Source organism: Aethalodelphis obliquidens, unplaced genomic scaffold (genome assembly GCF_003676395.1).
Source record: "Aethalodelphis obliquidens isolate GAN/ISIS:26980383/991018 unplaced genomic scaffold, ASM367639v1 scaffold23, whole genome shotgun sequence".
Classification (NCBI taxonomy): Eukaryota; Metazoa; Chordata; class Mammalia; order Artiodactyla; family Delphinidae; genus Aethalodelphis; species Aethalodelphis obliquidens.
In genome coordinates this window covers 23,486,843-23,502,027 of record NW_020837967.1, presented here as the reverse complement: position 1 = coordinate 23,502,027, position 15,185 = coordinate 23,486,843, and the positions used below count along the sequence as shown (strand labels likewise).

General features: G+C 43.2%; 1 long non-coding RNA gene across 1 annotated transcript; it reads right to left on the bottom strand.

The window, feature by feature from the left end:
• Positions 1-6,139: 6,139 nt before the first annotated feature.
• On the bottom strand, positions 6,140-13,574 carry LOC113628403 (uncharacterized). The gene is made up of 3 exons (XR_003436047.1): positions 13,504-13,574; positions 6,899-6,960; positions 6,140-6,812 (listed from the first exon to the last, which is right to left on the bottom strand). It is a non-coding gene; the product is annotated as an uncharacterized LOC113628403 (long non-coding RNA).
• Positions 13,575-15,185: the final 1,611 nt, after the last annotated feature.

Sequence of the window (15,185 nt, the reverse complement as noted above, 5' to 3'; positions counted from 1 at the left end):
GACATGTGCACTTGCTAAAATAGACTTGGAACAGCTCACAGAGCACATACCTTTGTGTCCTCTTGGGTTGATTACTGCCATTCTTTCTTCTCCAACATTCCAGAGGTACTGACTCATAGATTACAAGTGTTTCAAAATTGTATCACATGCATCCCTGCCAACCATAGCTTAATTTGTCTATCTTTGCAAAAACTTGGCCTCTAATGAGGTCTTAGGTTTATTTTATAACCCCTTTAGTTAAAAATAATAAGTTAAATTTCCTTTATACAATATTTGTCTCTAAGCTCTTATATCAATAGTATCAGTTAAGACTACAATTAAAAAACCTAAAGGTATATTTAGAAAAGGTCTAATGTCTAAGTCTTCAAAGTTAATTTCTTTCACTCTATCTCTCCTGGCCATCAGGGATGCTCTTATTGTTATTATGTATATGGCTATTTTACAATTTTAACACCTTTAATTAAAACTTCTTACCGAGGGACTTCCCTGGTGGCGCAGTGGATTAGAATCCGCCTGCCAATGCAGGGGACACGGGTTCGATCACTGGTCTGGGAAGATCCCACATGCCACGGAGCAACAAAGCCCGTGCGCCACAACTACTGAGCCCGCGCACCACAACTACTGAAGCCTGCCCGTGCTCCACAACAAGAGAAGCCACCACAATGAGAAGCCCACGTACCACGACGAAGAGTAGCCCCTGCTCACCGCAACTAGAGAAAGCCCGCACACAGCAACAAAGACCCAACGCAGCCTAAACAAATAAATAAAATAAATAAATTTATTAAAAAAACCAAACTTCTTACTGAGTGTTGAAATAGAGCTTTATATATATATATATCCCTTGCTTTGCAGAATATGTGTATTTTAATCAGTTGACGATTAAAGGCAAGTTTCTGTAAACTAAATAGAATCTTTATACTTTCACCATCACAGCTGAGGTCTGTGTAGAATGCTCACTATTTTACTGATCTCTCAACTATCCTAGGAGTCAGGCATTATGTGAAGTGAAGGAAATTGCCACTATCCAGTGGTCATTCACTGGAGAAGCTGAAGTGCATTTTGCTATCTCGTAATTCAGAAATCTTCAAAGGCTCTCCATTTCCAAGCAAATCAAGTTGGAACTCCTCTGCTATGATTTTTTTTAATAAATGTATTTATTTTTGGCTGCGCTGGGTCTTTGTTGCTGCGCATGGGCTCTATCTAGTTGCGGTGAGCAGGGGCTACTCTGTTGCGGTGCGTGGGCTTCTCTTGTTGCGGAACATGGGCTCTAGGCACGCAGGCTTCAGTAGTTGTGGCATGCAGGCTCAGTAGTTGTGGCACACGGGCTTAGTTGCTCCGCGGCATGTGGGATCTTCCCTGAACAGGGCTCGAACCCGTGTCCCCTGCATTGGCAGGCGGATTCTTAACCACTGCTATGAATTTTAATATCTTCTGTAATCTGGCCCCATCCAACCTCCTTGACCTCATTGCTAACCATTTCCCGACATGGGCATTTAGCTCCTCGCTGTGCTTAGAACAATGCCGAGTACATAGTAAGTGTTCAGTAAATGCACACTTCTTGATGGATTTTTAAAGGTAAAAACAAGATATTCCCATAGGCTATCAATGAGATACAACTTTGAGGCTATTTTAAAATATATTTCTAAGACAATTGGGACAAGTTGAACTTTGACTAAATGTTTGATATTAAGAGATTACTGTTACTATTTTTTCTTTCTTTTTTAAAAAAATTGAGGTATAGTTGATGTACAGTATTATATAACTTTTTCAGGTGTACACCATAGTGATTCACAATATTTAAAGGTTATATTCCATTTATAGTTATTATAAGATATTGGCTATATTTCCGTGTAGCTTATTTATTTTATACATAGTAGTTGGTACCTCTATTGTTATTATTTTTAGGTGTGATAATGGTATTGTGTTTACATTTTAAAAATCGTTGTATTTTGGACTGAACTGTGTTCCCCCCCAAATCCCTGCCTTGAAGCCTTAACTTCCATGAGAAGATAGGGCATTTAAGGAGGTAATTACGATCAAATGAAGTCATAAGGATGGGGTCCTAGTTCAGTGGGACTGGTGTCCTTATAAGAAGAGGAAGAGACACCAGAAATGCACAGAGGAAAGGCCATGTGAAGACACAGTGAGAAGGAGGTCGTCTGCCAGCCAGGGAGAGAGGTCCCACCAGAAACCAACCTGTCGGCATCTTGATCTTAGACTTCCAGCCTCCAGGACAGTAAGAAAATGAGTTTCTGTTTAAGCCACCCAGTCTGTGGTATTCTGTTGCAGCAGCCTGAGCAGACTAATATACCTGTTTTTAAGATATCTACCTATCTATCTATCTACCTATCTATCTATCTACCTACCTACCTACCTATCATCTGTCTAAATGATGTGATGTCTGGGATTTGCTTTAAAATGCTTGTTGGAGTAGATGGTGATAGATGAGACATCATTGATAACTCTTAAACCTGAGGGATGGATATTTGGGAGTTAATTATACTGTTCTTTCTACTTCTGTTTATCTTTAGAGATTTTATTTTAAAAGTTTTTAAGTTTTGGGGCTTCCCTGGTGGTGCAGTGGTTGAGAGTCCGCCTGCCGATGCAGGCGACACGGGTTCGTGCCCTGGTCCGGGAAGATCCCACATGCCGCGGAGCGGCTGGGCCCGTGAGCCATGGCCACTGAGCCTGCGCGTCCGGAGCCTGTGCTCCGCAACGGGAGAGGCCACAACAGTGAGAGGCCCGCGTACCACAAAAAAAAAAAAAAAAAAGTTTTTAAGTTTTGGCAAAAATGAAAAGCTAGGGCTTCCCTGGTGGCACAGTGGTTGAGAGTCCACCTGCCGATGCAGGGGACACAGATTCGTGCCCCGGTCCAGGAAGATCCCACATGCCGCGGAGCAGCTGGGCCCGTGAGCCATGGCCGGTGAGCCTGCACGTCCGGAGCCTGGGCTCCGCAGCGGGAGAGGCCACAGCAGTGAGAGGCCCGCATACCGCAAAAAAAAAAAAAAAACTAAAAATAGAACTACCATATGATCCAGCAATCCCACTCTTGGGCATATACCCAGACAAAACTATAATTTGAAATGATACATGCACCCCTATGTTCATAGCAGCACTATTCACAATAGCCAAGACATGGAAACAACTTAAATGTCCATCAGTAGATGACAGATAAAGAAGATGTGGTACATATATACAATGGAATACTACTCAGCCATAAAAAAAGAATGAAATAATGCCATTTGCAGCAACATGGATACAACTAGAGATTATCATACTAACTGAAGTAAATCAGAAAGAGAAAGACAAATACCATATGATATCACTTATATGTGGAACCTAAAATACGACACAAATGAATATATCTGTGAAACAGAAACAGACTCAGAGACACAGAGAACAGACTGTGGCTGCCAAGGGGGAAGGAGGGTGGGGGAGGGATGGATTGGGAGTTTGGGATGAGCAGATGCAAACTATTATATATAGAGAATGGATAAACAACAAGGTCCTACTGTATAGCACAGGGAACTATATTCAATATCCTGTGATAAACCATAGTGGAAAAGAATATATTAAAAAAGACTGTATGTATATGTATAACTGAATCACTTTGCTGTACAGCAGAAGTTAACACGACATTGTAAAGCAATTATACTTCAATAAAATTTTTTTAAATGAGAACAAACAAATAACACTTACCCTGTTTATAAATATGAAGGATATACCCACCACATCCTCCTACCTAAAGAGTGGCTTTACAGGTGATTTTGATTTTTCTTGCCTGTACTTTCTGATTTTTTTTTGATGAACATGTATTTCTCATGAAATAAAAAGTCAGTATAAAAGAAATTTGAAGTAAGCAGGCCTTAAAAGGAAGACAAGAGGATTCCAGATAACCAACGAGGTCCTACGGTAGCACAGGGAACTCTACTCAATCTTCTGTAATGACAGACATGAAAAGAATTCGAAAAAGAATAGATACATGTCTAAGTATAATTGAATCACTTCGGCGTACACCTGAAACTAACACAACATTGTCAATTAACTATACTCCAACCGAAAATAAAAATTAAAGGGACTTCCCTGGTGGTCCAGTGGTTAGGACTCCGCGCTCTCACTGCCAGGTGCCCAGGTTCAATTCCTGGGATCCCAGGGAACTATGATCCCGCAAGCTGCGTGGTGGGACCATAGGTAGATAGATAATAAAAATTTTTTGAAAAGAGGATTCCAGAAACACAGTGTGAGTACTCTTGAGCTCTGCTTGGTAAGCAAAGGTCTCTACAAAACATGTTCTCTATACAAATAAGCTATAACCATCCAGAAAACAAGGCTGCTTGTTGGTGGAGAAAGAGAATGCAGAGTCCAGCTATTAATGGTATCAAAATTCGTATTCTGAAGAGAATTCTGGACTGCTTCTTGCCCAAAACAAAACTAAAATGAAGAATAAAAATTCAATAAACTTTCCCTAGACAACTTTACACATGGAACCTCTTTCAAGTCCCATTTCAGGTTTCATTTTTTAAAAATAGAACCTTGCTTTGCCTTTTTTCAACGCATTCTTTTCTACTCAAACCTAGTGTTTTGGCTCTAAAACTCAATCCCATGGACAATGGAAGAGAGCCCAGGCCCAGAGGTTTTTATCAGTTGGATCAGGAAACTGCTCCGTTTTGTTCTTTTCTAAATACTGGAGGACTATGGTTAAACCAAAGTAACAAAAAACCCAAAAACCAAAACCCAGAAAAACCCACTCCACCAAATGCAAACATAAACGTCCCTTTGCTGCAGTTTTGTTTATATTGTGCTTTTACTTACTATCTGCAAAGCACCATGATATTGAAAGTGTTGTCTCAGGGATAAAACGCAATTTAACTCAAGTTGTTAGACACCGAGACAAACCAGGATGCTCTGGGCGTCGGTCGTCAGGAGCCAAGTGGTGGCTTTTGCTTCCCACCAGAGAGGCACCGCCTCCCTAGGTGAAGCATTCGGTGCCAGGGAGCCCTGAGAACTGACAGACCCAGGCCCTGGTGTGCACCCAAATGGGAAAGCGAGTCCTTTTGCACCATGGCTTTTGGTAGGGGAACCATGGCTGAACAATGGCGATCGTAGCTAAAGTGGATGGTAACACGACCCTGGGGAGTCCTTGCCAGGGAAAGTGCCCCCCAACCCGACAAGGGGAGAGAGTACACGGCTGTCTTTTTTCATGAATCTTTTAAGCTTACGGGGCACTGGCTGACCTGCTGGAGGCTGGTGTCTGGGTGGGAGTGTATGGGAAGTGGGCCAGAAGAAAGAGGACAGACACAGCACTAGCTGTTCGGATAAGCACAGATGATGAGAGGGGATTCTTTCTTTTTTTTTTTTTAATTTATTTATTTTTGGCTGCGTTGGGTCTTTGTTGCTGCATGTGGACTTTCTCTAGCTGTGGGGAGTGGGGGCCACCCCTCGTTGCGGTGCACGGGCCTCTCATTGCGGTGGCTTCTCTTGTTGCGGAGCATGGGCTCTAGGTGTGCGGGCTTCAGTAGTTGTGGCTCGCGGGCTCAGAAGTTGTGGTACGTGGGCTCAGTAGTTGTGGCACATGGGCTTAGCTGCTCCGCGGCATGTGGGATCCTCCCGGACCAGGGCTCAAATCTGTGTCCCCCGCATTGGCAGGCGGACTCCCGACCACTGCGCCACCAGGGAAGTCCCGAGAGAGGGGATTCTGAAGGCAAAGACTGGAGCTGATTGTCTCTTTGTTTTTACTTACAAAAATACAGCACAACACAAGGAATACATGTGAACCTGTACTGTTACTTAATGGGGGTTAAGCTTTCGATTCTGTGATTGTCTTATTTGACTTACTGTTTCTTACTAGAAACCCTCAGGTGTCACAGGAAAACAAATTTCAAAGGAAGAAATTTTGAAAAAAAAAAAAGATGCTTTTTCCTACATCCTACTTACTCTTTGAAGTTGGACAAAGAGGGAGGTGGCTCTTGATCAAGTTGGGATCAAACGGCACCTTAAAGTCACTAAGCTGGATATTGTGAACAGTGCTGCTATGAACATAGGGGAGAAAACTTTATCTATAGGATGGATAAACAACAAGGTCCTACTGTATAGCATGGGGAACTATATTCAATATCCTGTGATAAACCATCGTGGAAAAGAACATTTTAAAAAGTCAAAAACTGAGTCACTTCGCTGTACAGTAGTAATTCACACAACATTGTAAATCAACTAGACTTCAATAAAAAAAAAGTCACCAAGCTGGGAGCCAGTACAGCATTTCAAGGGCAAAACTTGGTGCTTAGATATTTAACACAGGGACAATGGGAACGTTGAAAAGAAGATGTAACACGACTTTGTCTTTTCAGTGTTCCTCTGAGTCATTACTTTACGTCTTTTTCTACCTACAAAGATGGATTTTCATGTGTCAAAGCTATCTCCTTGTTTGACTTGGGCACAAGCTCTTTGTGGCAACCCCCAGACCTGTCAGTGTCATGATGATTCATGTGAGGTGTCCAGGAGGGCTGGCGGTCCACCTTGGGAAGAACGGACCTGCCGGATCAGATGTGTTGGTTTGGTTCAACGTGGTACATACTTATTAAGCCACTACTAGGGGCCAAGGCTGACCGTGGAGAGAAACTTAAAAGATTAGTAATATACTTCTCAGTGTAGACAAAGGAAGGAAAGGCTAGTTTGGGATAGAAGAGTTGGGCAAGATTTTACAGATTTCAGCTGGTCCCTGAAGGGTGACTAGGGTCCCAGCTGGCAGAGGGAGCGAATGCCCTGAGATGCCTTTGGGGTGTGGTCAGAAGCCTTGCAGGTTCCTGGGATTCCTGGTGAGAGGTAAGGCAGCAGAGATTAGGATGTAGTACACTTTATGTATCTCAAGTCTTTGGGGCAAGGTACAAAGTAGGCTCACCTCCGCAGGGGACCTCTGTGCTCCTGAGGTCGTGACTAAGGTAGGATCCAGGACCTGGCTGGCTGAGTTAAGGAAGGAAGGGGTAGATGTTCACCAAGCAGGGGCAGGATGCTGCCAGGACCTGAGAGCCTGGATCCCTTCCTCCCTGAGACCCAGCATCGTTTCTTTCCTCGGGCTCCATGAGACACTTGTACCCTGGAATAACTTTCTCTTAGCTTTAGCTAGTTTGAGTTGGGGATCATATATTCCTGATCAGTCCAGTATCATTGTTTTCTCTCATTAATCAACAATTAAATCCAAGTTCTGATGCCTTTTCATTTCTTTTTTTTTTTTTTCTGTTTAATCACATTTCAAATATATTCACCCGGCTAGAGAATCGCGTTGACCACTCATGGCCTTGGGCCATGGGAATGCAGAGTAACAAACAGCCCCAATATGGGAAGGGTGGGCAGTACATAGAGAGCGCTCAACTTTGGGGGTCACACAGAGCCAGGGATCCTTTCTGAAAAGTGTGCTTGGGTAGGGCTCCATAATGTGGGACATATCCTGGGACTCTAACAAAAAATACTTCGTTGCATTAAGAATTGTCCTGTCTTCTAACATACACACACTACTATATATAAAACAGATAACCAACAAGGACCTACTGTAGTACAGGGAACTCTACTCGATACCCTGTAATAACCTATATGGGAAAAGAATCTGAAAAAGAACATATACATGTATATGTATAATTGAATCACTTTGCTGTACACCTGAAATTAACACAACATTGTAAATCAACTATACTCCAATGTAAAAATTTAAAAAAAATTTTAATGGGAATTCCCTGATGGTGCAGTGGTTAAGAATCCGTCTGCCAATGCAGGGGACACAGGTTCAAGCCCTGGTCCGGGAAGATCCCACGGAACAACTAAGCCTACGCACCACAACTACTGAGCCTGCACTCTAGAGCCCGCGAGCCACAACTACTGAGCCCGCGTGCCTTAACTACTGAAGCCCGCATGCCTAGAGCCCGTGCTCCACAGCAAGAAAAGCCACCGCAATGAAGAGTAGCCCCAACTAGAGAAAGCCCGCGCGCAGCAATGAAGACCCAACACAGCCAAAAATAAATAAATAAATAATAAATAAATAAAAAAAAAATTTTAATGAAAAAAATAAAGTCAACTGATTAGAAACCTTAAAAAAATAACATTAAAAAAATACAGGGCTGCCCTGGTGGTGCAGTGGTTGAGAGTCCACCTGCCGATGCAGGGGACACAGGTTCGTGCCCCGGTCTGGGAAGATCCCACATGCCGCGGAGCGGCTGGGCCCGTGGACCATGGCCGCTGAGCCTGCGCGTATAAAAATTTGTTCCATAAAAAAGAAAGGATTGTCTTCTAAACTGCCCCGACTTGTTCCTCCCCATTCCCCAGGGATTCTCAACAAAGGCTGAGTCTCAAGGACCCTTGAGACAAAGGCCTATTCACCAATGCAGTGGGAAAGGCAGCAATCTAGGCATCTGCATGAGTGAAGAAAATAATTGTTTGTGTGAATTTTTAACCTTTCAAATCTGTTTGTGTTGCCATGCAGACACAATCTCACTGGTGCCCCTTAGTTCTCAGACTTGAAGAACTGAAGAAGATGTTTTTGTATCTTCTTATCTCTGCTATTGTAGATTTCAACATGGGTCATTTTCAATTTGATCTCATTAACTTATAGCCGTGAATTTTTTAAAAAAATTCTTAAGTGATCATAGCATTCAATATTTTTCTCTCGTTTATTCTCTACGGTTTCATTATTTGTCAAGACCAAACTCTTGTTTCTTATTCGTCAGTTCCTGTAGCATTTCCTAAGACCTTGACTGTTCATGGGCTTTTATTTTCTGTCTTCTTCTCTTACCCTCAGCAACATGCTTTTGAGAACACACTTTATCGAGAATGCACCTCACAATGCCAAGATACAACTCCAAAAGTACTATGTAAGATCACCATAGGTTTAGTCCAAACTTTTCCCCAAGGCTGATGGTCAAAGAAGTATCCTTACTTAGACCCGGCCAAACATTACCCAGCACTTTCCCTGAAAGGCAATTAATGAAACAAAAGGAACTTGCATCTTCAAATGACACAGAAGAGCTTGGATGAGATCCTGATGACCCAGCTCCGCCTGATTCTGGTCCAGGCACCAGATCCCAGGTCCCTGCATTACTCCTGAGTTTGTGATCCCTATAAGTACTTCTCTAATTCTTCTAAGCAGATGTCCAGGTTATCATCTGTAGGTCCAGGTATCACTGAAGAGCGAGAACTAGCCTGTCCATACCCGACAGTGTACAATACAAGCTTTGTCAAGGGCTTTTTTTCAGGAGCGCTCACATTTGTGGCCTTGTGCCCAGACTGCTTCTGCCTAAATGAGCTATTATTGCCAAATAAACTTTTAGTCTTAGAGGCTTAGCCTCTCCCAGACGCTCAGTATATTGGCCTTGTTTCCTGCAGTTACTTCCCAGCCCTTAGCCTTACATCACGAATCCTCACGGAGATTTTTTTCCCTTCTCCTTTTTGTGGTCAAACAATCCAGCTTTTCTATGTGAGTGGTTTTCAATCACATATTTACTTCTGCTCATCGCTTCGTACATGCAGGGTTGTCTCCCCAGATACAGTCTAAATTGCCTGTGGGAAGGGATCCTGGGTGTGTTGTTTATAGCTCTCTGTCACATCTTGCGTGGGTACATCTGACGGCCAGTTAAGGGGAGACATCTTTCCAGTGGAAGAAAATATTGGATAGACAAAGAAATAAAGAAAACCTTTCTAACAGCTGAAGAACAGAGATAGCTAGAAAGGGAAATTAAGGACAGGGGAGGCAATAAAAAGAGAAAAGAAAAGAGAAAAATGCACCTTTATTCCTTGGACCACTAGAATTCTTCCTCATCTGAGAGTTAATCTAGTAGATGCTCTGTCATAATAAACAAAATGTTCAAGCTTCCTATATTTTATAGTCCGTTTCTAAGGCATTTTAATGTTTAATCCCACTGTAATTTCTATGTGATGTTGATTGTAAAGGTCCCCATTTCACTATTCACTACAGCAGGAAACTCAGTTTTGTTCTTGAATAAGAATCAAATCGGGGCTTCCCTGGTGGTGCATTGGTTAAGAATCTGCCTGCCAATGCAGGGGACATGGGTTCAATCCCTGGTCCGGGAAGATCCCACATGCCATGGAGCAACTAAGCCCGTGCGCCACAACTACTGAGCCTGCCTTCCAGAACCCACATGCCACAACTACTGAAGCCCATGTGCCTATACCCCGTGCTCTGCAACAAGAGAAGCCACCGCAATGAGAAGCCCACGGACCGCAGTGAAGACCCAACACAGCCAAAAATAAATAAATAAAATAAATTTATTAAAAAAAAAGAATCATTCTTATTTAACACACATATCTTGGTAGCACAGTATGAAGGCATATATTGGATAGTCTCTCAATATATCTCATTCCTATAACATGTTTAATTAAAGCAATGCAGGTATAGAAAGTACTTTCTAGTATCATAAAATAAAAGATGATAAACCATAATGGAAAATAATATAAAAAAGAATGTCTACATGTGTCTAACTGAGTCACTTTGCTGTACAGCAGAAATTAACACAATATTGTAAATCAACTATACTTCAGTAAAAAAAATTTTTAAAGGTAAGCATTAAAGGCCTAGTTGTTATTAAATTCAATTTTGTATTCTTTTTTGCAGTAGGGATTTCTCATAATTGTGGTTATATATAACATATAACTATAGCTAATACAATAGCTCTTTACTTTGACCTATGTATAAAGTGTTGCCTATAGTTCCAAATAGTCACATGCTAAAAATGCAAAGTGTCCAAAAAATGCCATGTCATTTCTAAAATCAGTACGGTAACTCGGAGACAATTGAAATCGATCTCTTACATGTCACATCCCAGGCAGGTAAGAGCATGGGCACATTTCTCATAAAGATGCATTGAAACACAGAGCTGCCTTTCCTTTCATATCCATTTTAAAGCACCTATTCAGAATCCAGCTCCGTGCTCTGGATCAGAGTCAGTTTTTGTCACCGATATGGGTGAAAGTCCCATCACTATTTATCCAGGATGTTTGACAAGTGAACCACATCCAAGAAAGTGCTGGCAGAAATCAAAGATTATTTGGAGCACCCTGGAAGAAAGCTAAAGACTTGGATGTAATTTTTAACCAGAAGAAAATTCCTCTTCACTAAACATTCCAAGTTCTTACCTTATTATTTATCAATATAGTCAGAGAAAGATCTTTTCACCTATTTAATTTCATTCAACTTTCCATTTTTTAAGTTCAGAGAATGTCTATTTCTATTATGTGTGTGGATATCAAGGGCACCCACTGAAGACATGCAAGAAAAACAACTAAGGATTTAAAATTATGGAGCTGAGGTTATCGCTGATTCAATGTTAATTAAGTACCTTTTTTTTATTTTTTCTTTACCAACACAAAGATGATAAACAGTGGTTCTAGCCCCAGGTCCAGAGGTGAAGGAAGGGAGTTGATCAGACAACTCTGCTAGGACGTTTGTCTGCAAATAGGAAGGTTATTTTTATCAACAATTACAGACGCCAGAGCATATATTTTGACTGTATTTTCTGGGTGTGTAGGTGTGAAATCGAGCAGGACACTGTGGGGGCCCTCCCGGGTACAAAAGCCCCTCTGTGTCCCCCATTTCTTGTTTGTAGAAAAAGGCTTTAGTCTCCTAGGCCTTCCCTGAGTTCCAAAGAACAGACTTAAGCAGTTACTAATTAGGGAAGTGAGGGATTGCAGAAACAAAGGAAAAGCAGGTGAGCAAAAAAAGTAATGATACCTAAAACAGAGTTCCTCCTCAAGAGATATATATATCAGTCTTATGCATCTCTCTGAGTTGTTCTTCAGAAACTAAGACTCCCACCCATGTGGAGGGTGCTGACTACATGCTGACAACAAGCACACAGACCCCAGACTGGTTGGAACCAGAAGGTTGATGGTTAAGATTCCTGAAACATTGCCCTGTTACCTCACCACCAGCCAATCAGAAGAAAGTCAACAAGCTGCAACCCTCACCCCAAATGCTGCCTTTAAAAACCCTTCCCCAGGGACTTCACTGGTGGCGCAATGGTTAAGAATCCATCTGCCAATGCAGGGTACATGGGTTCAATCCCTGGTCTGGGAAAACCCCCATGCTGCAGAGCAACTAAGCCCGTGCACCACAACTACTGAGCCTGTGCTCTAGAGTCTGCGAGCCACAACTACTGAGCCCGCAAGCCACAACTACTGAAGCCTGCGTGCCTAGAGCCCGTGCTCCCCAAAAAGAGAAACCACCGCAATGAGAAGCCCACGCACCACAACAAAGAGTAGCCCCTGCTTGCTGCAACTAGAGAAAGCCTGTGCACAGCAACGAAGACCCAATGCAACCAAAAAAAAACCAAAAACCAAAAAACCCTTCCCTGAAAGCCATTGGGGATTTTGGGTCTTTTAAGCATTAGCTGCCCATTCTCCTTGCTTGGTGCCCTGCAATAAACGCTGCACTTTCCTTCACCACAACCCAGTGTCAGTAGATTGGCTTTGCCAGGCAGCAGGTGAGTGGACCCCAGTTCGGTTCAGTAACAGACAGTCTGGGTAGAGCTATTTTCCTCTTTTGCTCAGTTCCCACTGTCATCCAATATGTAATATGTGGTCCAGAACACAGTCTTGTCTGTGACTCTAACAAGGATCCAACTCATGACCTTGACCTCCTGGACACAAGGGTCTAGAGCTGTGCTGATCCATACTGCAGTCACTAACCACTTGTGGTTATTTACACTTCAGTTAAATTTAAAACTTCAGTTTCCAATATCACGTTTCAAGTGCCCCACAGGAAAATATGATTATGGCTCACGGCTACCGTATTGAACAGTGCAGATACAGAAGATTTCCACCATCACAGGAAGTTCTGTTGGACTGTGCTAGCTAGACCCTGGGGACTCAAAGTCTGTGAAGCAGCAGCAGTGGCATCACCCAGGGGCTTGTTAGAAATGCAGAGTCTCAGTTACCCCCAAATCTACTGAGTCATAATCTGCAGTTTACAAAGACTGCCAGGTGAGTTATGCACCATTCAAGTGTGAGATGCATTGCTCTAGAGGATGAAGGAAGTACTGCCTCGGGTTTAGAACAAGGAGAGAACTGTATCCAGGTTGGGTTTACCAGGTGCAGGGTCACTTCCTGCAGCAAGATGTGTTACTGTGGCTTATTAACACCAGGAAGAACGTAAGGTTACTTCCAGCCATAATTTAACAATCAACGTCCCTACCAATTGCTGGTGTTGACCCCTGCCTTCCTTCCTCTTGATCCCCTCAAAAGAGCCAAACATTGATTAATCCCTTACTCTGAGCTGTACCTTGTTCTAGGTGCCTCATACGATTGATTCATTAACCCTCACACACAACCCAATAGGTGGCTGATGTTATGAACCTCATTATACAAATGAGGATTTTCGAGATGCAGAGAATGGAAGTAAGCTGAGGTCACCATGGCCAAGCCAAGGTTCCATGGAACTCACACAAGAGGGTCTCTCCAGGCTGCTGGCAGTTCCTGGAAAACCACAAATTTGGGGGTTCTTACCAGGTGCTCTGAGCTCCAAAGCCAAAGGGGCGGAAAGGGTTACTTGTCTGTCCTGTGCCTCTCTTGGTTCCTGTCTGTCCTGTGCCTTGGTTCCTGTCTGTCCTTGGTTCCTTGTCTGTCCTGTGCCTCTCTTATCTCCCTGAGAGGCTCCGCAGTTCAGATTTGCTGTCACCTGCTTTAAGGTGATGGCTGGCAAAACCCCACATTTCCTTCCTGTTTGTCTAGCTTAGCACATCCTAATGCTCAACTCTCTTTCCCCAAATTCCCAGGAAGAACGCAGGAAAGATGGAGAGCTGCATTTAAACTCCTGCCAAGATCCTAACGCAACCTGTCCACCGGGGGACGCAGGCCCCGCCTAGAATCAGCTGTTTCCTGCCCTGCCTAATGGCTCAGGGTGAGTCATCGCTCTCCCCAGCCCCACTAGGGCGTGGCTCCTCTGATCCCTTACCAGTAAGGGATCAGTAAGGCCGCCCAGTAAGGCTGGAGAGCCAGCTATTTCTCCTTGGCCTCTCATGAATTTTAAATGACTGCACTTAAAGCCCCAAAGTGCCCACAGACCTGAAATTAACTCTGTCGGCCTTTGGCAGACACCAAACAACCTGCATGCATTAAAGCCCAATGAGGGGTGACTGGGGGCTTGCCAGGGCCTTGCCTCTCACATGGCTAAAGAGGGACCTGCCTCAGCAACAGCCTTGTGTGGTTATTCACAGTGTCAAGTTTTGTGGAACCAATAGGACACACCACCCAGGACCTTAGTTTCCTCCCCTCCTGTACTCTGCCTGGCTTGCTTTCAGTAGGAAATGGTATGTTCTGGAAGGACAGAGATTGTGTCTCTGTACCCCGTGGGTATCCAGCAGAGGGCCCTGCATGCAGTGGGCGCTCAATAGATGTTTATTAAGAGAAGCAATGCAAATGAATGGGGATTCCAATGATTGCTGTTACTACTCTATAGCCAATAGGAGCAGCACGACAGCCTGTAGCCCTCCAGGAGCCTTCTGCAATAAGCAAAGTACTCTATAAAATTTCAGGCGATAAATGCACATACTAGTCTTAGCTGATAACCGGGAAGGCTGGTGTTAAGTGAGGTTATGATGTGGCTACCATCGAACCTGGCAGAATAAAATTCAGTCTTTTTTGTTTGTACCTTGAACCTCTATAGTCCAGGAAGAACTGAGATCTAAGAGGAAAAAGGGTCACAGTCACTGCAGCCAAGTGATTTATGTCCGTCTGAGGGTGACCTGAGACAAGACCACTGGATTTGCTAACAAAAAGGGTACAAATGAACTTATCTACAAAACAGAAATAGAGTCACAGATGTAGAAAACAATCTTATGGTTACCAGGGGATAAGGGCGAGGGGATAAATTGGGAGATTGGGATTGACATATACACACTACTATATATAAAATAGATAACTAATAAGGACCTACTGTATAGTACGGGGACCTCTACTCAATATTCTTTGATGACCTATATGGGAAAAGAATCTGAAAAAGAGTGGATATATGCATATGTATAACTGATTCACTTCGCTGTACACCTGAAACTAACAACACTGTAAATCAACTATACTCCAATAAAAAAAAAAGAACGTTGGATTTGCTCTGTGGCTGCAGTATGTTTCAGGGGCAGAAACAAAGCCAAGGGGCAAGGCCTCCAGAGTTGGTGTGAACTGCTGCATTT